Below are 27,257 nucleotides of genomic sequence, written 5' to 3' on the forward strand. Positions count from 1 at the left end.
CCTGACTCCATAAACAATCTAAGTGTGTCTTGGGGTATGTGGGTAGGAACACCTGAAAGGGGAAACCATTCATGTCTCAACACTAGCAGCATTCTGCATTGTTTTCACCATGACTTTGTCCTTCTAAAACAGCATTTCTCAACTTTGGCACTATTGGCATTTTGAGATGGACAATTCTTTGCTGTGGGGGGCTGTCTTGTGCATTGTGGGCTGTTAACTAGATATCAGTTTGACCCTCTCCTCCTACTTGGAGTTATGACCAGCAAAAATGTCTCCAGACATGGCCACGTATTCTCTGGGTGTGCAGAATCCCTCCTGGTTGAGAAGCCCTGCTCTAATATACGCTGTGATAGTCTTCCCAGCAACTTGGAACAGGGAGGTCTTGAATCTGGGTCTAGGTTTGGGCATATATAAATTAGCTGGTTGCCTCCAAGGTACGAAGCAAATCCAAGAAAGAAAAAAATTCCCATTTTTGTATTTGAGTGCAGCTAGTTTCATGATACTCTCCTGGCATTTTTTTTCCCCACTAGATTGCTACTACTTGTCATAGTGATAAGAAAAAACAAGGGATGCTGGCTTCTGTACCCTGAACTTTCCTTAAATGAAGACTAAAAGATCTATTAGGTCTGTTTGAAGTCTCTGGGTTGAAAAGCAGACACCCAGTCTTGCTGTATGAGATACAGTCTCCTGAACTAATGATGTTATATGTTTTCTCAGAAAAGCGTCCTGCTTCACAGTTGTAGCTCATTAGTTGATTTGTATCCAGTGAGCATACCCATTGATTCTTCCCTGTTAAGGGTGTGATATAAAAGCTTGCACTGTCCTGGGCAGGCATAGTCTATAAACATGATATAATCACTGTAATTAAGTCATGAAACTATCAGGAAGGACCCTGACTGAATGACTAAGAGACAAAATATTGCATCTACCGCAGGAGGCCAAAGAACAGAAAGGTATTTAGAAATTTGGTTATTTTGTCTGCTAACTGAAAATACTGGGAGTATTTTTTGAAAAGCATAATGAAATGTTATTGGAAGAGGATCCCTTATCTGTAAAGAGTCAAGTATTTAAGAATTAAACTTTTTTTTTTCAAATCAAGTTTTGAAAGAATTTTAAATCCTCAGACAAAATGCCACTGTCACAGATTTGTTTCCATTGAGTGCCACTTTTTGTATTGTAATTTGTAGTACACTGCCTAATTGGAATTTAACTGACAGCCTCTCTTTTCCAGAAAAGAGATAAGAAATCAGGAGGCAAAATAAAAAAATTCTCTTGGCAATCACAAGAGATTCTCAAAAAATCATGCACTAATGTTTATGTGCTAATCAATTAATTAAATAATTTATTCACATCCATTTCAGTACGTCCATTCAACAACTATCAGCTCCAAGGGAACAGACCTGCTCAGGTCTGGGAAGCAGGCTCTATGATGTGTAGGTAGAGAGTCTCAGATCTCAGGTACTAAGATTGTATCTGGAAGTATGGGCTCTGGTGGGCATGTTCTCCTGGTTCTTTAGATACTATGGATATGTGAAGCACATGGCTGGAGAAGGGGTAGACTAAGGCCTTTTAAAGGGCAGGGCCTAGAATAAGGAACCATTTGCTTAAAGACAGTATTCTTGACAATCAACCAAGCACCAGAATTTGGTTGCAATAATACAGGTGGAGTTAGTTTGAGTTAAATGACTTAATATACATAAATCACTAAGAAGGGTATCTGGCACATGTAGGTACTGTATAGGTGTTAGCTATACTGTTATGAGTGTTGAGAAAACCAACCTAGGTTTTGGCTTATGGGATATTTTGAATATACTTTGCAAAAACGGAATGTGATGGTTTGGATATTTGCCCCCTCCAAATCTCATGTTGAAATTTGATCCCCATGTTGGAGCTGAGATCTAGTGGGAGGTGTTTGGGTTATGGGGGCGGACCTCATGACCACCTTGGTGCCATCCTTGCAGTAATGAGTGGGTTCTCCCTCTATTCGTTCCTGTGAAATCTGATTGTTCAAAAGAGCCTAGCACCTTGTTCCCTTCAATCTTCCTCCTCTCTTGTCATGTGATGCCTGCTCCCCTTCACCTTCTGGCATGAATGGAAGCTCCCTGAAGCCCACATACTGACACCATGCTTCTTGTACCACCTACAGAACAATAGGCCAAATAAACATCTTTTCTTTATAAATGACCCAGCTTCAGGTATTTTTTTATAGCAATGTAAAACATACCAACATGTAGAGATTGCTTGCAAAAGACATTAAAAAAGAATTTTAGTACTGGTTATGTTCAGATGGTTGTTCCATTGTCATAATATACCACTTAAATAACACTGTTTACTTTGAGGTGTGGGATCCCAGGTTTAGTAGCTTACTGTCATGCCTGTGGTCTGTCAAATGTGTGTTTTCCCACAAGATGGAGGCACAGCCCACGTCTCTGGGTCAGTGCCTGTGATGGTCAGTTCTCAGTAGCTAATGTCTTACACTAGGTTTGTTTTACCATCTTACAAATATGTAGCATTGGTCAGGAGAAGACCTTGATGAGAGTGTGGATAAAACAGTCTAAATTCATCAACATTGCTGGAAAAACTTCTCAGAAGGCACATGCTTTAAGTGCTTGGTTAGTTTGTTTACTTTTTAAAGATTGGCTATGACTTGACCTTATAGTGTTTATTGATCTATTATTTAGACTTCACGTCCAGAGGAATGGTTGGCTTACTTATGGTAAAAGTAATTTTACTTTTGGCTCCATGAATTATAATCCTATTACTCTTAATTGATTCTGTTAAGGTAATCTTAATGTAATCTATTTTGAGTATCCTTTAATCATGTTGCCATGCTAGCTATCTCAAAAAAAAAAAAAAAAACAAATGATGAATTGACATACAAAACTTTAGCAGTGATGTGGCAACATTTTCCCTCGTAATCACCTTGGCATCATTGAGTTCCACATGAATTCAGTGCAGGACTGACTAGATCTCTGTGAGTTAACAAATCAAGGTGCCAAGTTACGCTCGTTTTTTACTTCTGAATGCCAGGAAGCTTGTCCGAAAATCTTAAAATAGCGAAGGGCTCCAGAATGAATCATCTCAATTTATTTTAGGCTTTCAGTTTTCACGGAGTAATCTTACGATTCAGTTCATCTAGTTTGAGAGAAGTCTAGCCAGTGGGGGTGTGACAAATCAGTGTAGGAAACTTGATAATGTGAAGAGAGAGATGGTAAAAGCAAACTTTTAATTTTAGAACAAGATCTTCTTTATGGATGGGCTAAGCGTGTTGCCATTCAAGCAGTAATAGGCCGAATCTAGGTCCAACACAGGGACACCCATAATGAAAAGCTGCAGGATTAATTTTATTTCGTATTGATGCATAGATTGCTGTTTCAGTCATATAAATAAAAAATAGAAGGATAATTGTATAGCAGCAGAAAATGCACTCAAAATATGACAATACTTTTCTCCTAAGAAAATAACATCATTTGGGAGGAAAACACCTGGTCTCTTTCTTCTTTCATTCCTGTTTAAACTGGTGCTGCCTTACTCCTTCCTCATTAATAAGTTTCCCTGTTTCCGGTGGAGGAGAAAAAAATGAACCTTTCTGTTATCATTACAGAAAAGGATACTATTTATGTATATGGTCTCCCCTCTCATTTGTGATGAATTTGTGATGAGAAAGAAGCTCCCATTGCCCCTGTTTGTGTCAACATGGGAGAATGATCATGGATTTTAAGACCCCAATTTTCAAGAATATTAACAGTGTTACCACTCTCAGTCATTCCTCTGGAAAATGTCATTTAAAAAATCCACACATAATATGATGGTGTCCTGAGATTAAAAATTGAACTGAGGCTCTTGACTGAGGACAATTTAGGACAAGCTGTGAAGTGGATATATAATGTTTCTTTGGGGAGATGCTCTGTTCTTGGTGCACGTGACAGTGCCCAGTTCACTTGGGCTAATTTGGCTCCTCTGAAATATCTCAGGCTCCTGAATTTTTCCTTTTCCCCCTGTTGCCCCCATGAATACTTGTCCATCTTGGTATCCGTTCCCTCGGCACTGTTTCAAGGAGGCAACCGTCTAAACTGAGGACTTACGCTGATGGAATTGAGATGCAATGAGGCTCATAAGGAGCCACTCCTTCATTTTATTTATTTATTTATTTTTATTTATTTTCAAGAGAATTAAATCATTTATTTATTACACATGATAATGGATGATACACAAGCTTCATTCCCATCTATAATTTTAGCTGGTACCCTTATTCAATTTAGATATACTGCATAGGATGTGCCAACAATCATTTTTATAACCACTAATTCCGTGATTTTGCTTGGGTAATCCCTGAAGTTCACTGAAGTAATAGTGAACTTCAGGTCACAACAGTAACTATCAGTTCAACTATAGCAAGGTTTCTGAAGACAATGGCTTCTCCACCCAAGCAGCTTGTATATAAATTGCAGATAGATCCTGGCATCACCCTACAGGAATTCTAATTTCACACTGTTGGGGGAAATTTACCAACATGGCTTCAGAGTAGACTAACTTTACACAGCACATTAAAAAAAAAAACATTTATTCAGCGTCACAATCAGACTATTACATTTAGCAAGCAGTAGCATGGGTGCAAAAAAAAAAAACTGCATTAAAACCCTTTGTTGGAATGCTTTGCACTTTTCATAGAACAGAAACTAAAATAACCTGTTATACAATTAGTCACAAATACAGTCCTCAAGTTTTTTACCCATATACATAAGTATTTGTCTAAAACATGTCTTCTTTGTACCAGCTAGGCCCTGCCACCACTGTGCTTGGCTGAGTTCACAAATCTGTTGTTACCTGTAGCTTCCCTGTCACTTCTCTGGCTCTCCTCTGCTGCTAACCTTTGTTTCCTAATTAAAATCTTTAGCCACTGCCATAGCTACTGCTGCTACTGGAACTGCCATACGCCTTGGTTTCATGGTTTCACAAAGTATTGGCCTCCACCACCATAGGCACCAGAGCTTCTGCCTCCAAAGTTTCCTCCCTTCATGGGTCCAAAATTTAAAGACTGATTGTTGTAATTGCCAAAATCATTGTAGCTTCCACCACCTCCAAAACTGCTTCAATCATTACTGTATCTGTTATAGCCATCCCCATTGCCATAATATCCACCACCACCACGGCTGCCACTAAAGGCCTCACGACCACAGACGGTTCCTCCATGACCAAAGTTGTCATTCCCACTGAAACTACTTCTAAGACCACCACCAAAGTTTCCAGAACCACTTCGACCTCTTTGGCTGGATGAAGCACTAGCCATCTCTTGCTTTGACACGGCTTTCCTAACTTCACAGCTGTGGCCATTCACAGTATGGTATTTCTGAATGACAGTCCTATCCATGGAGTCATGGTCCCCAAAGGTTACAAAGGCAAAGCCCCTTTTCTTGCCACTGCTTCGGCCAGTCATGATTTCAATCACTTCAATTTTTCCATATTGTTCAAAATAATCTCTTAGGTAATCATTTTATAGAAGAGAAATTGATTTCAATAGAAGTTAAGGTGTGCAAGACTTCACTACTATGTAGAAAAGCCTTGGAGCTGGAACCTGGGTCTAGCCTATGTTCTCACAACACCTTTGATCTTTCTGAATTGCCAGTGGCTGTTAATCCCCTTCTCAAGGCTAGGCATGGTGGCTTGTGCCTGTAATCCCAACATTTTGAGAAGCAGAGGCAGAAGGATTGCTTGAGGCCAGGAGTTCAAGACCAGCCTGGGCAACATAATGAGACTCCATCTCTACAAAAAATTTAAAAATTAGTCAGGCGTGGAAGCATATGCCTATAGTCTCAGCTACTTGGGGGGCTGAGTCAGGAGGCTGAGCCCAGGAATTTGAGGCCACCATGAGGTATGATTGTGCCACTGCACTCCTGCCTGGGTGATAGAATGAGGCCCTGTTTAAAATAAAAAATAAAATAAAATAAATAAAATAAATAAAATAAAATAAATAAATAAATAAAAAAATAGATAAACAGGTGGTGCTGGAGCATTGAACAGTCATAGCCAAAAAAAAAGCAACATCACCATTAACTGTATTTTGCCTTTTTAAAATTCCTTTTGCCAAGTTAAAGCACTAATAGTAATATTTTCTTTCTTTTCTTTTGTTGACAACTTTTTTGAATATAAAAGTAACATATGCCCATTGAAGAAAAATTGAAGAAGGCAGAGACGTATAAAGAAGAAAGTATATCATTAATAAGCTCGCACCTAGCACTAGCCTGAGTGACCTGTTTCCTTCTAGTCTCTTAACAAAAAATTTGTATTTCCCCCATTTCACTGCTTCATCAAAAGTTAACCAGCATAAAGCTAGAAGGAGTTACTAATGTCTTTCACTCAGGTGAAATGAAGACCTTTCAATCAGTTGTTAAAATCGGTTTCAATTTGAGGCAAGGCTGGGTACAGGTGAGCTCTCTTTCAAAAGGAGACTTCTGCCCAGACTTTCTCCTGTAATAGTTCTCATTTTAAAGCCCATGACAGAATATTCTGAACATGGCAAAGGTGCATTCTAAAATGTCAGGAATAATTGTAGCTTCTTTCAGCTGGATCTCTTTTTGTCCTTTTCAAAATGCCTAGAGATGTGGCAAGCAGAGTCTGTGGTCATAGGTAGGACACTCGGTGACTTATAACCTGAGGGCTCTCTTATAGAAATGATGCTCATGGCTTGAGTGCACTCCAAGGACCCAGGCCAATTACCGCTCACCATTTCTGAGCACATTCTATTGTTAATCCCGGAACACCAATGGCTTAAGTGCTCTCTCTTTTTTTAACTGTATCTCTTCCTTCTAACTAGGGGCCAAAGTGTAGTCTGAGAACACAGCATCCCTAATGGGGCAGCCTGATCACTCTTTTGGAAATGTACCTTCTGCACAATTTATTCTCTCAAACTGGGGTACTCTTGTTTACCTAATGGAATCATTTGCAATCTTCATTTCCTGCTCATGACAGGGGGTGCTCTCTCAGAGCTCAGGGGCAATTGCTTTCTCTACTCTTTGGCACTGACTTTTACTGAGGGGAAAAATAAAGCTTAAGACATGTGGGCATTGTCCCTACACTTGCCCGTTCTCCATGGAAAATCATGTATCCTCCATGTATTTCCCCTACTTTCTTAAATTTCCAAAGAGCACATTGCAATGGAGAGGAATCTCTATTTTCTCTCCACTCAATACCATAGGGAAGTTTGCAAAATTTTACCCAACTCAGTGACAATCAAAACTCCCATTCACCTTCTGCAGATAGCTTGCTGGCATCAGCTTTCAGGCCACAGAAATGAATGGATGCTCATTCAGACATCAGCAGACTCCTGGTGGCCACAGCCAGATGTGTCTCCCTTGGATGGAATGTCATAGGCTTTCACCTTGTTTCCATGTTAGTGGCAGGAGTGAGCCCTCTCTGAATCATGCTGGGATAATAATAACCTGTCCCAAGTGTCCCTAACAGGGCGTACTTGGACTCAGTTGGGACAATCTGTCATTTTCAAAAAGTGTATCATTTCCGAACATTCCCCTGACAGCCCCACCTCCTCCACTAAGTTGACTTTCTCTTCTCTGGTGAAGAATGAAAAAACACTATGGTGAAGTGTCAGTGACAGATAAAGTGAAGGACAACAATTTCTGACATTTGCTGCTGGGATCACCAGACAAGTGACTTAGTCTAGGCCAACGCTGAATAGTCTCTTCTTGCTAAGAAAGGAATGATGGGTCCAGTACATTTGACATGTATGGGCTTTGACACATGTCTCTTCTCCCCAAGAGCCAGTGACATGAGCAGCCCTAGTTTTGGATGGTCGGTTCTCAACGCATCTTGCATTTCACTCTCACTATGCTTTCTACAAACTAATTTATTGATGTCTGTTGTCTGTCTCTCCATCCATTTTAACATCTACCATTGGATTTATATAAATTCACCCAAAGAATTAAAGTATGGCAAAAATGTAGGCATGATCTGAGTGTTTTGTAAAATTGCCTTCTTGTTAAAAGAAGTCAGGCAGGAGCCTTCATTTCTTGTTTCATAGAACTGTAAATTCATTGCTCATGCCCTCTGTGGCCTGGCTTCCCTAACTCTTTAACAAAACAGATGATGCCTGTACAATTTGTCAAGAGGAATGAAACTGACTTCGGTGAGCTGCTCCCTGTCACCTGTGGCCTAGGTTGGATTGGAGACAGGGTCCCTGGGTGAGTAAAACCAGCTTCTGGCTTTGCTCATGAGTACTTAATATAATTTTATTTTGTATTTTCGAGACATACTTCTTCACCATAAATAAAATATCAGCCATGTTAATTTCTTCAGGTGTATTTCAGTTGTGTATTAAATTGTAAATCTCTCTTTTCATAAAGACAACCAGGGGGGCAGGTAGAGGGTCCAACACATGCCTCGATGTGTTGTTAGCATATTGACAAGTGTCTGAGGGCCTAGAAACAAAGTGATAATTAGGAGCAAATAGAACTTGCCAGAAAAGTGAGCAGTAGCTTGGCGGTTCTGATCAATCTGAAATGGACAATCTGATCAAATGGATAATCTGCTTAATGCAGATGCTGAATTGTTTTTTCCCTTGGTGACAGCAGATCCATAGCCCTTCTCAATGGAATAGGGAGATATTTGCCCTGGTGATTTAGATAATTGCATCTACTGTTCAGTTCCACCCTCCCTGGGACAGTACATAAGATATTCACCTCCTTTGTAAAACATAAATTCTAAGTATTAGAAATTCTCATCTATGTGACTAGTCTAGGAATATTTCAAAAGAAAATCCATTGACCATTACTATTAAGGGTCCTGATACAAGGCATTTTTTATCCTTATTTATAGCAGAAATTAGCATTCCAAAGCTCATGTTTTTCTTAATATGATAGCTTTATTGTTATGTAATTCACATACTCTGCAATTCAACATTTAAAATGTACAATTCAACGACTTTTAGTAAATTTGCTGAATTAGGCAATCATTATCACAATCAATTGTAGAGCATTTTCAACATCCTAAAAAGAAACCCCCTACCCAAGTTATTCCCTGTTCTCCCCACATTGCTTCTACCCCTGAAGCCCCTGCTCCTGGCTCTGAGCCCCTGGCAACACTAATTTACTTTCTGTCTCTGTGGATTTGCCTAATCTGAACATTTCATATGTGGTCGATTCTTGAGCAATGTGGAGGTTATGGGTGTCAATCTCCTATGCAGTTGAAAATCTGTATATAACTTTTGACTCACCAAAAACTTAAGTACTAATAGCCTACTGTTGACCAGAAACTCTACTGATAACATAAACATAGTTGTATGTTATATTATTATATGATATATTCTTACAATAAAGCAAGCTAGAAAAAAGAAAATATTGTTAAGATAAAGAAGAGAAAATATCATTACTGTTCATTAGGTGGAAGTGAATCATCATAAAGGTCTTCATCCACATTGTCTTTACCTTGAGTAGGCTGAGGAGGAGGAGAAGACAAGGGGTTGGTCTTGCTGTCTCAAGGGTGGCAGTGGCAGAGGTGGAGGCGGGGGAAGGGGAAGCAGGAGGGATAGGTACACTTGGTGTAACTTTTATTGAAAATAACCTGTCTATGAGTTCAAACCTGTGTTGTTCAAGGGTCAGCTGTAAACGGAATCATATAGTATGTGCTCTTTTGTTATTGATTTCTTTCACAAAGCATAATGTTTTCAAGGTTCACCTATGTTTAGCATGTATATATACCCTTTATTTAGCCATCACTAGATAATCTTGATTATTTACATTAAGTTTTTAGTTTCACACTGATATGGTTTGGCTGTGTCCCTACCCAAATCTCATCTTGAATTGTAACTCCCACAATTCCTATGTGTTATGGGAGGAACCCAGTGGGAGGTAACTGAACCATGGGGCAGATGTTTCCTGGGATGTTCTAGGGATAGTGAATAAGGCTCATGAGATCTGATGGTTTTAAAAATGGTAGTTCCCCTGCCCAAGCTCTCTCTCTCTTTGCCTGCCACCATCCATGTAAGACATGACTTGCTCCTCCTTGCCTTCTGCCATGTTGTGAGGCCTCCCCAGCCATGTGAAACTGTAAGTCCATTAAACCTCTTTTACTTCCCAGTCTTGGGTATGTCTTTATCAGCAGAATGAACACAGACTAATACACACAGAGTCTCACATAAATAATCCTGACTATATTATTCTTCTCTAAGTTTTTTTTTTTTTAATTTTGAAAACATTATTTCTTTTGAGAGATTAAAACAATATTTTAAAATATCAGAATTATACTGGAATTACCCTTATTTACTTAATACAAAAAATAGTAATTTCTAAATATTTTTTAGATTTATTCACCCATTGTCTTTTTAAAAAACATTACCCTATAGTCCTTTTATTTTATTTTAATTAAAATTTTTTTTTTGTTTTGTTTCAGTAGTTTTGGGGAACAGGTGGTTTTGGTTATATGGATAACCATATATAGTTTAAACCATATTAGTTTAACTAGGTCCCATCTATGTATTTTTGGTTTTGTTGCATTTGCTTTTGGGTTTTTGGACATGAATTCTTTGCCTAAGCCAACATCTAGAAGAGTTTTTTTTGATGTTTTCTTCTAGACTTTGTATAGTTTTAGGTCTTTGATTTAATTCTTTGATCCATCTTGAGTTGATTTTTATATAAGGTGAGAGATGAGGATCCAGTTTCATTCTTCTCCACGTGGCTTGCCAATTATCCCATGGGTCAATTGTTGAATAGGGCGTCCTTTCCCCAGTTCATACTTTTTTTTTTGCTTTGTTTGCTTAGTGGTGATTTCTGAGATTTTGGTGGACCCATCACCCAAGTGGTGTACACTGTACTCAGTGTGTAGTCTTTAATTCCTCACCCCTCTCCCACACTTTCTCCCATGAATCTGAAGTCCATTATATCATTCTTAGGCCTTTGCATCCTCATACCTTAACTTCCACTTATAAGTTAGAACACATGATATTTGTTTTTCCATTTCTGAATTACTTCACTTAGAACAATGGTCTCCAATTCCATCCAGGTTGCTGTAAATGCCATTATTTCATTCATTTTTATGGCTGAGTAGTTTCCATGGTGTGTGTGTGTGTGTGTGTATATATTTGCAATATATATTTTGATCCACAAAAATGTATATCTATTTGCAAAATATATATTGCTAATTGTGCTGCTATAAACATGCATGTGCAGTGTCATCTTTATATAATGACTTCTTTATATAATGACTTCTTTTCCTCTGGGTAGATACCCAGTAGTGGGATTGCTGGATCAAATGGTAGTTATACTTTTAGTTCTTTAAGAAATATCTATACTGTTTTCTGTAGTGGTTGTACTAGTTTATATTCCCACCAGCAGTGGAATAGTGTTCTCTTTTCACCACATCTTTGCCAACATCTATTATTTTTGCATTTTTAAATCATGGCCATTCTTGCAGGAGTAAGGTGATATCTCATTGTGGTTTTAATTTGCATTTTTCTGATAATTACTGATGTTGAGCATTTTTTTTTTTCATATGGTTCTTGGCCATTTGTGTATCTTCTTTTAAGAATTGCCTATTCATGTCATTTGCACACTTTTTGATGGGATTGTTTTTTGCTTGCCGATCTGTTTGAGTTCCTTATGTATTCTGGATATTAGTCCTTTGTCAGATGCATAGTTTATGAGTATTTTTTGCCCACTCTGTGGGTCACTTATTTACTCTGCTGATTATTTCTTTTGCTCTGCAGAAACTTTTTATAGTAATTAGGTCCCGTCTATTTATTTTGGTTTTGTTGCATTTGGTTTTGGGTTTTGGACATGAATTCTTTGCCTAAGCCAACATCTAGAAGAGTTTTTTTGATGTTGTCTTCTAGACTTTTTATAGTTTTAGGTCTTAGATTTAATTCTTTGGTCCATCTTGAGTTGATTTTCATATAAGGTGAGAGATGAGGATCCAGTTTCATTCTTCTCCGTGTGGCTTGCTGATTATCCCAGGGTTAATTGTTGAATAGGGTGTCCTTTCCTCACTTCATACTTTTGTTTGCTTTGTCGAAGATAGTTGGCTGTAAGTATTTGGCTTTACTTCTGGGTTCTCTATTACAACAGTTGTTGTAAAAGGGATTGAATTCTTGATTTGACTCCCAGCTTGGTCAATGTTGGTGTATAGCAGTGCTACTAATTTGCATACATTGATTTTATATCCTGAAACTTTATGGAATTCATTTATCAGATCTAGGAGCTTTTTGGATGAGTCTTTAGAGCTTTCTAGGTATATGATCATATCATTAGTGAACAGCAACAGTTTGACTTCCTCTTTACCAATCTGAATGCCCTTTAATTCTTTCTCTTGTCTGATTACTCTGGCTAGTATATTCTTTTTAAATCTGAAGTTCAAATTAGAAACATCTAACTTCTCAGGAGAGTGTTTACATGCTTTGGTTACTTAAAAAACTTCACTGGTTTAGGTAAAACTTAGTAGTTTCCCAAATTTGGAGAGACTATCCAAGCAGAACAGACTCCCTGAACAATTTATAGCCTACTCATCTAAAAGTTTGTGGAGGCTTTTTTATTTTCCCATAAGAAGTAAATAAAAGAGATATACCAAAATTATAGTTTGGAGATTAGAATAATTTCCTTTTCTAGTGGCATATTTTTCTTTCTGTGCATTCTCTGATGTTCACTTCTGGTTAATACAATGACCATTGGTATACAAAAGCCATGATAATTGTAACCACAGACTTCAGACTTCACAGAAAGACCAAAGCTGTTTGAAGGTACTCACTTCCTGGTCCACTTATCAAATTTTTGAAGACTATATGTTACAGTCAACAGTGCAATTAAGTGACTATAAAGAACAAATGACCAACACACTGAAGCTGCAATTTCATGCAGAAAAATCCAGTCTATTTATCCTTATTTGCATCTGCTTTTATTTGAGTCCTTCCCAGGCACCTTTTTGAACAAACAGTGAATAAGTGGGATGAGAGGAGAATAAACACCCTCTCACCAGATCCATACCTGACTATAGCTAAGTCTAATATTAGACCTGCAAAGATCAGGCCAACTAAAATGAAAATCATAGACATGGAATAGAAAATTCTGATTATGAAGCCAGGTGAGCTCAAAAAGACTTTCTTTAACATTATTACAGGACGTAGAACTGTAATTAAAATAAGGAGCCAACGTAATAGGGCCAGTACTTAATTCTATTAGTATTGGAGAAGTAATTAATAGGAAAATATGCACACTGTGCACGTTGTCTTGTATGTGATGATTTGTGGGACCATCTAATTCATGGTGAACCAAAGAGTTCATGGATCCACAGAAGGCTAAATTGTATTGCCTGGTATAAAATCTAACTGGGCAGTTTAAAATTTATGACTGCCAGCACAATATGCTTCCAGGAAATGAGAGTGGTGTGTATTGTTACACAAAGATTGTTTTATAAGATACCTGGTGTATCCTCCATATGTAGAGTGACTTTCTTTCCTATGTTTTCTTTTTTTCCTTCAATATAGAATAGAGAGAATAAATACATTATTGTAATTTTTTGAGCTCTACAATAAACATTTAGGTTTAGTATAGATTAAGAAGCAAAAGCGAATGAACAGCATTTTTTGGTATGAAATCTTTAAAATGTCCATTTATTTATTTGGGAACCAAAGAACTTTTACAATAGAAAGAATGTTTTCCCCTATATTCTTATCATACCAAAGGCTTTTGATATTAGGAAATGTAGTTTTTTAATTGTCTTCTTGGTTACTGGAAAGGTGATATAATTGGAATCTTGGACTAGATAGGAATGTTGATTGGGGGTTTGATTTTGATGCATGTTTTATTTTGTTATACATCAGTAACCATTGCAAAAATATTCTCCTGGCAGTAAGAGCATTAAATCTCAAGAAGCATAAGATGCAATTTGTGTCAACTGCCTCACTCTAGATGCTGTGCTAAGACAACATTGCCCTAAGTGCTTTGAGCAATCATCCTTAACTGAAAAGGCTATGCTAACCACACTGTAAAATGAGTTGGTTCAAAATGAGCAAGCTGGAATAAGAGATGATTTAGTTCCATGATCCACTCGGAACCTAGGGTATATTCAAAATCAGCTACGGACTGTTGGATGTTATTAGAAGCATGCAGCTCACTAGGTTAAACCTGCAGTCATATTTTCACAAATAAGCCTGCTGGGAGTGAGTGGCCATTAGTGGCTCAGTGATGCTACAAATGGCTTTTCAGCTGCGAGTCACTTCCTGTGCTATTTCCAAAATAGTGTAAAAAGGTGTAAAGAGCAGGAAGCGAGGGGCTACTTTTATCTTCTTTAAAAAGTATTATATGAAAGACAGAGTTTGCTTTGAAGCATCTCTAGTCTGTGGGACTCCTGAGAGGACAGGGGCTGCCTTTCTCTTCTCTTCATAACTGCAAGGACGGCCTTCTGGAATTCACTAGGGATTGAAGTGTTATTTGTTTCCTGTACTTCTTTTTTTTTTTTTTAACTGATAGTCCGAGTCTGTCATCTATTTTTGAGTGTCTTTTCTTTATCTATATTGTATTAGGTATTAACGGAGTTGGGGAAAACTGAAAAAAAAGAAGTCATGGTCATTGACCTCAGGACGCTTATAATGTGGTTCTCTTAGTCAAGAAACACTGAGATCAAATGTTTTCAAATGATACTGATTTTTTTTGGAACCTAGCATGTGGTTGTTTACCCAGAACTCTAGTCAGTGCAGAGGACAGATTGGGAATCCAGAGTCTTCAATCAAGGTGAAATAAAAGACAGAACCTATTTCCTCCCTTTCTGTCATCTGCTACCATAAGTTTTGGTTGATTCTATGACAATAATACTTTTCGTCATAATGCTTACACTGTAATAGGTGTGAACAGATTAATCAGAAACACCTGTAAAGCTGTGGCAGATCGATGTTTCTTGGAGTTACAGAGGAAATGTTATAGTTTTTGCGTTCTGCCAAATTATGGTGGTGGTGATGGGAGAATTAATTTTCATGTTGGATGCCAGTAAAGAGGGATATTCTTTTTTTGGATGATATATGCTTTTCCTTTAATTTGTGTATTCATAAATGTTTATTGTGCACCTAATATTACCTGATGAACTAGATGAGACAGTTCCTTTTCGTGGAGCTTATGTTCTGAATATGCACAACATGACTGGTAAAAAAGAACGTAGATATAAAATGAGAGAGAAACCACTTTCAGTTGAACAGCAGGTAGCCTACTTTGCATAGCATGTGGGAAAGAATAAATCTCTATACACATCAATCAATATTGTCTTGGTATGGAAGAGAAAAGTAGTCTCGGCAAAAATTCCAGTCACATATTATAAAAAAATTAAAACCTCTACCAACAAAGAGAACCTCAGTGTTTTACTCCTGTGAACAAACATTGTGGGTTCTTTATGTATCTGCAATGTTTTCACTCTTCAGGATAACACTGTGGCAGCTTTAGAGATGCATACCATTTATTGGATACAGACTGTAACCTCATTCAAATATACGTTATCAGTAGCCTTTTCAAATAGCTTTTATAGAGCTTGATCACTGTGACTACTACGATCTCATTTCTCAGATTGACCACAAAGTAATTTTTAGTGGGGCGGGCTTGAGTTATACTTATGTATCAAATAAATCTTGTAATTTTGATACAGCAAGGGAGTGGGCCCCAGCCTTTGGCTCATAGCCATCTGCTCCTTCTCACCTGCAATGTGTTTTTTGTTTGTTTGTTTGTTTTGTTTTTTCTCTTTTTTTGAGATTGAGTCTCGCTCTGTTGCCTAGGCTGGAGTGCAGTGGCACCATCTCAGCTCACCGCAACCTCTGCCTCCCAGGTTCAAGTGATTCTCCTGCCTCAGCTTCCTGAGTAGGATTATAGGCATGCGCCACCATGCCCAGTTAATTTTTGTATTTTTAGTAGAGATGGAGTTTCACCATTTTGGCCAGGCTGGTCTTGAACTCCTGACCTCAAGTAATCTGCCCGCCTTGGCCTCTCAAAGTGCTGAGATTACAGGTGTGAGCCACCGCTCCCGGCTGCAATGTGGTTCTTATACATAAAAAGCCTTATTTTAAAATCTAGTGTCTGTGGTCAGTCTCTGTTTCCACAAAGTGAGCTCTAAACTATTACACTAGCAACTAAGACAGACTGTGAAATAAAAAGTGCCCAAATCAAGTGATGAAAACACAATGTAAGACTGACATAGCAAAGAAGAAGATGAGAAGGTCCTGCAGGAAGAGAATGCAAAATGGATTGCGTCAGAGGCCATTCCTTTAAGTAAATGGGCTGTGAATATCTACCAAATCCAGCTGTAAAGCATATTCAGACTGTGCTGTACAACACTGCTTGAGGTATTTCTAAAGTAAAATGAATATAAAAGATCTGTCTTTCTCAATGGACACTTTTATTTTATTCAGAAAATCTCCAGTAAAGGATCTTTTCAGGTATTGTAGCTACTCTGATTAGAGACAACTGTACCTTGTCTAGTGTCTCTAATGGATCCACCAGCTGAGCCACATCAGTTACAGAACCCTGCCATAAAAAGATATCCTGAGTAAGCTGCAGAAATCGTTATTACCACTGTTGAAAGGGTGGTGACAACAATCATTTGCAGTTCTTTATGAAAGCCTTGCTCCTTTTAGTTTTATATTCTTCCCCAAACAGTATCTACACATGTATCAGTGATAAATTCTGAGCCTTGTTCAAATCAACCAGCACTGGTCTTCAACATGATAGAAAGAGTAGCAGAGGCTGGACAAAAATGACTTATTCCAATTCTTGTTTTTTTAACGGATGCCAATTTCTATAAATTATTTTTATAGTGGCATATATAGTACTGCATACCACGGTAAACTGGAAGGGATGTGATGTTTTATGGGGGTTTAAGAAATGTCGTTAGACTTCCTTTATGTCATATTTTATTATGGAATAGAAGCAAAATCACAGTTATTGAATTTGGTTAAAATTTCCCAAATTGAATTTGCATGTAATTTCCACTCAGAATTTTTAATGATACATTTGAGCTTGCTTATGTGAACATTATCATTTCATATCAGGTTCTATATTTGAAATGGCTAATGAAACTACTGACTGAGACTCTTTCATAATAATCTTTTTCAATTCTTAAGAGTTATCATGTAAAAGAATTTTTTTGGACAAGTAGGTGATATAAAATTTAAAGCCTCTCTTAGAGTCATTCAAAATGTATAACATTCAACATATATGTTGAGTCCAAAATTCATCCTATTTCATTAATAAATATAATGATGAAATTTCTTGTGATAAAGTGAATGGATTGTGAATTTTATAGTATTTTTATATCAAGTTTTTCAAAATAAAGATCAACTTAATTTGCTGAAGGCCCATGTGATTGTTAAAGCAGTCACTTTAGAGCTGGCTTGGATGTCACTTAAAGGTCATATCCGTCACAAAAGGATAGATATGATTAGCAGATGTGAACACAGAGATTTGAGGCTCCTTCCTGGACCTGCAGGATAGCCTGTCTTTATTTCCCACTTACCTAAGCCACATTTTCTGATCCTCAAGAACCTAGAAAATTAACTCCTTCATGGCTCCCTGTCCACAGTGGCAGCAGTGTGATCTCAGCTGGCTGCTGAACTGCATGTTCACATGGTCATCTTGGCCAGTGCTATCATTTAAATGATGGAGTCCCTTCCAAAAATTATGTTAAAGCTTAACCCCTGATGCAACAGTATTAGGAGATGTGGCCTTTAGGTGGTGATTAAATCATTAGGGCTCTGCCCTCGTTAATGGAATTAGCACCCTTCAAAAACTCTGAGGTTGAAGGGAGCACCCTCTCTGTCCCTTAAGCCATGTGAGGACACAGCATCCCTTCTCTCTGGAAGATGTAGCAATAGGCCCCATCTTCAAAGCAGAGTGCAGCCCTCAGCTAATATCATCTTGCCAGAGCCTTGATCTTGGGCTTCCCAGCCTCCAGAATCATGAGAGATAAATTTTTATTCTTTATAAATGTCCCAGTTTCATATATTTTTGTTACAGTAGTAGAAATAGACTAAGTGAGTCAGAATCAGAACATTGTGGAGCAGGCAGCACGCGTTAGATGTCCTCATTATGAGTGCTGGCTATGGGCATCAGCTTAGCACCATCAGATGCCCCTGTCCTCAGGATGTCTTCTGAGCAGCCCCAGGCAAGACCTCCCACTGCTGCAGAAATTTGGTCCAGGGGCTCCCACAACCCATGCCCTGGTTGTTCACCTTGAAGGCTGATGGAATCAGCCCCCATTTAACTCTAATCCTTCCAAGGTCACAATTAGGATGGCACTTGAAATACTCTGCTCTGAGCAGGGACTTTCAAGTGTTTAAAATCGTGACCTACAGACCTCCTGAGGACCTACCTTTCCACTGATGTATACATCTGAAATAAAAGTTTTAGACCCTATGCTTACTCATATTTTCAATTCTATTCTATTTCAAATTGTAAAATGCTAATTGTGATACACTAAATCAGTTTTACAATCTGAAATTTAAAGGGTCATAATCTGGAATTTGAAAAATACACACTAAGCAAATAATGAAATGTGGATTTTATCTCATGTAATAACTTGGGTGGATCTCAGATATCTCAGAGTAGGAGGGATATTTTCCAAAATGGTGGCTATAATAGAGTCATGGCTGATTTTTATTGCTTTTCTTTGGGATTTTCAGTATTTTTCCACACCTTCTAATATAAACATTCAGTTATTTAACAATCAGTGCACTTTACACAGTGTGTCAATTAATTTTCTTGGCTTTGTTCAGTGAGTTTAAGCTTTATTTCTGATTTTTTTCTCTCTTGAAAATTCTTCACGTGTTAGTTAATCCCATGAAAATTATTTTTTTCCATTAAACACTTTAATATTTATTCACTTGTTTTTATTCCAATGATATAAAATTGAATTTACATGGAAAACTACCTTTCAGCGACAAAGCAGGACTTATCTGAACAAAGCCCAAATGTGAGCTGATGGTTGTTCTGGTCATTCTACTGGATGGCATTCCAGTGCAAGGCAGTGTGGAAGAAATTAAATCTGTGTGCCATTAAAAGTAGAAATATTTTGTCTTCAGGAAGTAAAACAAATGATCCAGTTGGAGCTAGTTATTTTAAATCTACAGTGGCTTTGCCAAATAAGCTGCCCCCACAGAGTACTTGCTGAGTAGGACATCATAGTTAATGAAGCATTTTGGTTGTTCCTTAATATTGAAAAAATTGATACTCCATTGCCAGCTTAAACATTTTTTTCTCTTTTTCTTTCTGATTTGGAGAAGCTGAATTTGAATTTCTCATAGTCAACATTCATAATCAATTATTACATAAAGTAATTATGACCTAAAACATGTATACTAACTGTGGCAATTTTGAAAACAAGTGCAAATGAAAAGAAAATAACCGGGAGGGACATTTACCAAAATAATGACTGCAGTAGACTCATGGTGACTTTTATTCTTTTTCTTTGATCTATCCAGTATTTTCCACACCTTCTACCATAAACATTTAGTTATTTAATAATCAGAAGCAATTATCAAAAGACTAAAATAAATTCAGCTTCTGACAAGTTTTGAACAATAATTTGCTTATTCTTTTGACAATATATAATAAAAATCACCACAACTATAGTATGAAATAATACCTTACAAATATCTTTGAAAAGCTCAAAAGATTTTATTTCCTTGCCTTTGAGTTGCAAGCAGTATTTAGTTTGAAATTAAGAGAGAGGTTCACTGTTATTTCAATATGTGTAAGCATTTCCAAATGTCCATGAACTCCTCACAATAATTGGGCAAATAATCTCAAACATAACTTGAAATCAGGATTTTATTAATTTCTACTCTTCACACATTCTTTAGTTGAACAGTAAATACAAAGTTTGCATTGAAAGAAGTTAAGACTAATTTTTAAACACACTTATCAAACTGTATACATACAAGGGGGCTTTATACTCTAAGTAATTATTTATATTGCTGTAATTCACATCTATAAATTCTATCTTAGACACTCCCTGAGAGCCAGTTTATGATGCCTGCTTGGGCTCAAATGGTTTTTGCCAACATGTTATCTACTACTTTATCAGACTTGGCTTTCAAATATCTTTGACAAGTCCCTGCCCCCACAAAAATCAGATCTGTTCTCAAAGGATGAAAATTAGCCCCAGCATTCTTGCCTGTCCTCAAGTTTGCCATGTGTACTTCATGTTCTGAAATGCCCTTCCCATTCTCTCTCTCTGTAAAGCTCTCACTTGTCCTTTGACCTCTAGAACCTCCTGGTGAGAACTGGTTGTGTTCTGTGCTGCTGTAACAATTGCTTAACACCTCAGTGATAGCACGTATCTCTTCTACTCCATTTTCATGTGTCTTTATTCTTCATATGGTTTATAGGTTTCTTGATATTTTGGTGCTTTGAATCTTCAGTCTCTATCAAAATTCCTGGTTCGTGATAGTTTTTGACAATTACTTTTCAGCAAATTAAAAATATTGTAAAGATAATAAAACAGGAGGATTAGTAGGCATGCATTGAGTACTAGAAGTATCTTTGAATAAGTGTAGCATGATGTTCGTTTACTAGTTCCAAGGGACACGATATTTATAAGAATATTTGCATTTTAAATTTTAGTTTAAAAAAACAATTGTTTTGCCTGCAATTCCAGCACTTTGGGAGGCTGAGGCAGGTGCATCACCTGAGGTCAGGAGTTCCAGACCAGCCTGGCCAACATGGTGAAACCCCATCTCTACTAAAAATACAAAAAATTAGCCAAGTGTGGTGGTGGGCACCTGTAATCCCAGCTACTCAGGAGGCTGAGGCAGGAGAATCACTTGAACCCAGGAAGCAGAGGTTGTAGTGAGCTGAGATCACACCACTGCACTCCAGCATGGGTGACAGAGCTAGACTCAGTCTAAAAAAAAATTAAAAAAATAAAAACTGTTTCATGTTTAAACTTATTCTTCCCCAGTGTCTATTCTGGGCAAGGCAGTATCTTGAGTGCCAACAGACGATGTCCAGTTCCTATTCCCAAGGTATTTATAATGTAAAGAGTTAATAATTGTTTGCTTGAAAATATTATTGTGTATGTTAAGTGCCAAAGAACATAAATAATAAATGCTGTAATTTGATCAGAGGATGGAAAGCCCACTAAGGGATGGGTAAGTCAGGGAAACATTCTCCAAAAAAGGAGGATGCAATTTGACTCCGAAAGCCTAGAAAATGCATGAGATTTGACGTGTGTGTGCGCACACGTGCGTAAGGCATAAGGGACCATCAGCCAATGTGTCTTTCTGGATTTTGAGAAAGCTGAACTCCTTTATGGCACAATTCTGGCATGAATAAGAGGGAAGAGGCCAGGTCCTTTGTTGACACATACATGTTACAGCAGTTCTTTCTAAACCATTATAACCCATAGTGGTGACTAAAGGGAGATTCTTAATGTGTAGTGAGAGAAATGTAGAAAATGTAACATCTTTCCTGGAGAAAACCTGAAGTTCAGAAGATGTGTTGTGAAAAGAAAGGAAGGCAGATACCTGAGATGTGCAGAGTGGAAATGCTGTGCAGAGGACTTTTCTTTGAGATGGACTCGTCACTAAGAAAAGAGACACACCTGGAGAAAAGTGAATGCTTTGGGCAGTAGACTCTTTTTTACTTCCTGCTTTCCTAAAATAGTGATTTTTCAAAGAAGATTTCATGCTTCAGACACATACCTGGTTCAAAGGAAGTTGGGCTTCAGAAAAGCTGAGGGGGTGTGGATGACATAGAAAGGGTGCTGCCTAGAAGATAGCTCTTCATTCTGACAGTGAGAGTGGTGAATATTTCAAGACGCAAAAGGGGTGATGGATGAGATGCAGAAAAATGACTCGCTCTTTGCCAAGTGACTGTGAGTGAGCTGCAAAGATGTTCAGTGCAGGAAGCTGAGAGATTGTGTTACCCACCAGTACCATTTATAGACTTCAAATACATTTGATGCTACTTTGGTTTGTCAATCTTTGTCAATCATTTTGGAAATTATTTCAACCTGGGTATTTATTTGTTTTCTTGAGACGGAGCTTCACTCTTGCTCAGGCTGGAGTGCAAGGGCATGATCTCAGCTCACTGCAACCTCTGTCTCTCGGGTTCAAGCGAGTCTCCTGCCTCAGCCTCCCGAGTAGCTGGGATTATAGGAATGCACCACCATGCCTGGCTAATTTTGTATTTTTAGTAGAGACGGGGTTTCTCCATGTTGGTCAGGCTGGTCTCGAACTCCCAACCTCGGGTGATCTGCCTGCCTCGGCCTCCCAAAATGCTGGGATTACAGGCATGAACCACTGCGCCTGACCCAACCTAAGTATTTGTAAAGAAGTCCTGTTGTATAACAAGTCAGAATGCCCTGAGTTCTCATCCACTTCTAACACGTGATCTTGGTAGGTCACCTATGTTTTCTGCACCTCAGTTTCTTCATTTTGAAAATTAGAGATTATGCTTATGCTCTAGGGTCACTGTGATGATTACAGAAAATATACACAAAATGCCCACTGTTGTGGTTGGCACATAGAGACACACAATAATAGGGAGTAATGACAATGTAGATGGCAATAATACTGTAAAGTGGGTAATGTAAGGCTTCCCATGATGGTCTGTTTTTCTAGGACTGTGGCTTTGAGTTAGGGAAATGTGCTCTCCCCACAAAGAATCTCAGGTCCTATGTGTCGGAGGTCCCTCAGCATTGGGGTCTCACCCTGTGCTTTCTCTTTTGGTGTGTCCATGGCCCCTGAATGGCAGCACTGGGGTGGGGCATTCAGGAGTTGCTCAGTAGCACTCTTGTGCCTCCTCCTACTCCAAAGCACTGATTCAGTGGTTACAGGGCATGTGCCCACATCCAAGAGCAAGTGTAGACGTCTCTTCTCACTCACCCAGTTTCTCCATGGCCTCTGGCCTCTCCCAGATTAAGGAAGAAGTTAAGTAGTCATGTGTACATTCCCTCCCAGTGGCTGCCTCCCACACAGGGAGCTCAGAGCTGAAGGAGACAATTCTGCTCCACCTTTCTCTGAAGTTGAGTCATCCTCTTACATGTATTAATGAAAATTTAGAGGCTCTGCAGGCTTTGCACATTACTTCCCTTCACTTCGAAAGCAATTTGAATCCCAGATGAAATAAAAATTCCTGTCTGAAGTAAAACAGGCTCACCGTTTAAGTAAAACAAAGCTCTACTGCTGGCAGAAGAAGACATATTCCTTCCCTAGTTCATGCTCTTTGTAAATCTTGAAGGCATCAGGGAAGGCAGGGTATAAAAATATTTCTTTAAAATACTGAAATAAAAATAAACATTGAATAGACTATTAGGTATAACATATGTATTTATCAGAGTTCTAATGAGATTTACTAACATTATCAGATTAATGAAATTATAGTATTTTATATTTACCAGAAATTTATCTATAAAATATGTGCCAGCAGATGTTTGGGAATAGGGCTAAGCAATTGGGGAGTGTGGGTATAATACCACCAGCTGCTTTTGATTCTAAACTAGCAAGATTAGAGATCTTTTTAAAAAACATCTATTCTGTTTATTACTTTAAAATTACATTTATATCTTCAATAAGGAAAACATTTACATGGTTTAATATTCAAGTCATATGAAAGTTACACAGCGAAAAGGTTTCTTTCATAACCCTTTTCCTCAGGCTCCAAGTGCCCTTCACAGAGATAACTCATCTGGTCAGTTTCTTGTGTATCTTTGTAGACATGTTTTATGTGAATACAAGCAAGTATGTGTGTGTTTACGTGTGTGATTTTGTGAGACATTGCCAAAGAACTCTCTATAGAGATTGTACCAATTTGCAATACCACCAGCAAAGTATAAAAGTCCTTATTTCTCTACATTGTTGCCAAATTTACTCCTTGGCTGATCAGCATGCAATTCTGCCTTTGTCCTTCCCTCACTGGAACACCACTCAACCCCCAGAAAGCAAATTTTACTCTGTTCTCCTTCCAGAAGTCCTATATCTTTTCTGTCATTTTCACTCCTTCAGGATATTTTTACTTAGTAGAAACAAAGTGTTTTTTGAAATCAGAACTATTTAAAAATTCTTAACAGTACTATGCATTCATGAACTTGGCTTCTGCAGGCAGGTTGCCTAGATTTGAATCTTATTAGTTGTGTGAGTTTAGAAGAGTTATTTAATCTCTTAGAACCTCAGTTTCTTCATGTGAAATGGGGTATATAACTTGCCTTGCTGACAAGATGGTTGAAACAAATGAAATAATGTATATGAAATGTCTGGAGTTAGAAAGATGCATAAAAGATAATAAGGATAGTTGCTATTGTTGTTGGTGCTATTATTAACATAAACTGTGTCATGTGCCATTCAGTGGAGTATGTGCTATACATAAATATACTTTAACTAAATGTTAGTGGCAACAAATAAATCTCACATTTTAAAGGAGAACTCTGATCCTTGAATATAAAAAAAATCCTATGACAAAGAATCAGAGTAATTTAGAAGATAAACACTGATGTTGGGGTCACTTTATGTTTGTTGACTGTGAAAAAGATCACAAGGAAAACGTGTTGATCAAGCAAAAGTAAGTTTATTAGACTTGTTGCAATAAAGGAAGACACTAAGATAGTGACTTTACAATGTCTCAGTAGGAGCAAGTCAGGGGAGGGTATTTCTAGGGATTTAGGGGGCCTGGGCTGGGTACTTTTAAGTGGATTTTGCAAGGTTGGTAACTAACTAGTGGAACTACACAGAATTTCCGACAAATGGCTTTGTACTGATGAGCATAGGCAAGGGTAGGTGTCTTGAAGCAAGCATTATGTGTCAACTGTTAGCTTCATAAGTTAAAATCAGTTTAATTGGTTTACACTCTTACCAACCAGGAGCAAGTATTTCCTGGAGCAAAGAGTTGTTGTTTTGCCTAGTCCCATTGTTGTTTAAAAAATTAAAAATTGGAAATTATTTAGGAAATTAGGAAACGGGAAATTATGTTTGGTCTCGGAATTGTTTCACACAGGAACAGGAAAGTTGGTTTTGTCTCAGTTGTTTAGCACTGGAAAGTATGTTGGTTTCAGTTACCGGTTCTGATTTTGCTACAGAAAAGACAGACCATGTTGGGGCAGATACTCAATGTGCCACATACCTGCTTCTTGCTCAATGCCTGCAAACCCCTTTGGAAGCTCCCTCTTAGGAGGAAGATGGACACTTAGGGCAGGGAGACCAAATGCAGAGTATTCAGGGCCCCAGAGTAAATGAGAGGAGTAGATGAGCTCGTGTAACTTGAGTGGAGATCCAGTAGTGCCACGCATAAAACTGGAGATTCTCAAGAGGATAAAAGTGAAGAAATGAGGAGCCAATGGACAACCCGAAGTGTCAGAAACAAGATGGATTCAAATGAAAGGAACAGACTGGGAAAAACTGTTCAGACCCAAAGACTGAATGAGGAGTGTGCACTGGACCAACGTTTTATGCTGCCATTCTGGAGGTTGGTTTGGGGCTGTCTGGATACAACCTCTTTAAGTCTTATCTCACTCATCTGAACCATGGGTACAAAGGACTTGACGTGCCTAACTAGTAGTGGTTGAAGAGATTATATAAGATAATATATGGCACACATTTTGTATATTATAATGCTCTCTTAAGATGTGGATACTAACATTTAAATTTTACTACATCACGTTCAAAAGGAGAGGTTTCAGAATTGGAGACTTTGTTTTGTGTGCATCAGGCAACATTATCAAGCATCTTCCTTTCCTAATTACATATAAGACTGATCCAGATTGTAGGATGGAGTATAAACATGGACAAAGATAAAAATTAGGCAGTGCACAATTGTGAGAACATGCAGGCAGGTAGCCACAATATTTCCTGAAATGCACACAGTTAATTTGATTAAATACATTTCATAACATTGCGATTCAAACCATATATTGAAAATCTGTGTATGTTATAGCACGGTGCTCATTCACATCCATCATCTCATTAAATTCTCACAACTGCCTATGGGGTAGGCATGGTTGTCATTTTTCTGTAACAGTATCTTGAAGTGTTTCCTTGGACAAGGATATTTCAATTGTTAAGATTCACTGCCAGAAACTGTATGTGATGTTTTATTCTGTCTTAAAACATTTTTCTCATGTTATGTAGTCACAGACTTAATGTCATGCCCTGGACTTGGTTCATAGAGCAGCAAATGGCAGAGCTGAACTGAGATCAACTGTGGAGCATTTGACAATCTACTTTAAAATAATGATCTCAGACTCTAAAGGGAAATGGTCTCAGCCATAAACAATTTTGCTTGGTGAAGGCCAAGGACAAGATAATGTTTATTCAGTTACTTTTGGTCCTCCTGACTCTAAAGATAGATGATCAAGAGAAAGAAAAGAGACATTCAGACAGGTCAGCATTCCCTAGATCCTGGCAAGAGAGTGTACGTGTGGTTTAAAAATTTTTTTTTCATATCTCTAGCAGTACTTACATAAATACAAGTCTATTTAGTTAGAGTGCTCTAGTTAATTGCCCTAAGAAAATTCAATAAAAAAGGAGACCCATATTGACAGAGCTACATACAGGAATTTGGTTATATTAATGGATTTTAAATGTGGCCAGTTTTAGGGATGGTTTAATACTATAGCCTTTTAGTGGTCTAAAAAAAGAATAATGTTGCACCCCTTGTACCCCACTCCAAAGCGTGTATGTGTGGAATGGAAAGAGAAAAAAAGCTTTTATGATTCTTCTCTTTCATTAATAGGACATTAGCCACACTATGTTTTTGGAAAGCAGCACTTTAGAAATGCAAATGGATGAGAATTTTAACTCTTTTTTTTGAAAGAGTCCTGGTAATTTGGCTGCTGTTAAGGGCTAGTGCTTTGAACTTTGGTTGTTCTCTCTATATTAATTATGAACCTATCTGTAAGTTATCACATTGATTTCTATGTATGTTTTCTGTTTTACCTTCTAAAGTTCTAGGAAATGCCACTCAAGTAGTGTTTCTCAAAGCACATTCCATGACCCTAAATAGATGCTGCATGGAAAAAAAAGTGGGTCTATGATTAAGTAACATTGAAACATTGGTTTAAACAAAGATTAACAGGTATCTCTATTGCAAAATTTCTCAAAACATTATGTTTATTTGCATTTTAAATCTCTAAGAGTAAGGAATTGTGAGCACTCTTTTCTATATATTTTGATTGAAACAGCCTGCCCTCCACCTCCCTTGCAGAATTTCTTGAGGAATCATTGTCTGCAAGTCATTTCTTTAGAAAATGTTGTTTTAGTCCAGGGGTGGTGGCTCATGCCTGTAATCCCAGCA

At 37.9% G+C, this 27,257-nt stretch overlaps 1 pseudogene; it reads right to left on the reverse strand.

Moving 5' to 3' along the window:
* Window positions 1-4,884: 4,884 nt before the first annotated feature.
* Window positions 4,885-25,254, reverse strand: LOC108533680 (heterogeneous nuclear ribonucleoprotein A1-like; annotated as a pseudogene).
* Window positions 25,255-27,257: the final 2,003 nt, after the last annotated feature.

The sequence above is a fragment of the Rhinopithecus bieti genome, unplaced genomic scaffold (genome assembly GCF_001698545.2).
Source record: "Rhinopithecus bieti isolate Rb0 unplaced genomic scaffold, ASM169854v2 scaffold_11110, whole genome shotgun sequence".
NCBI lineage: Eukaryota > Metazoa > Chordata > Mammalia > Primates > Cercopithecidae > Rhinopithecus > Rhinopithecus bieti.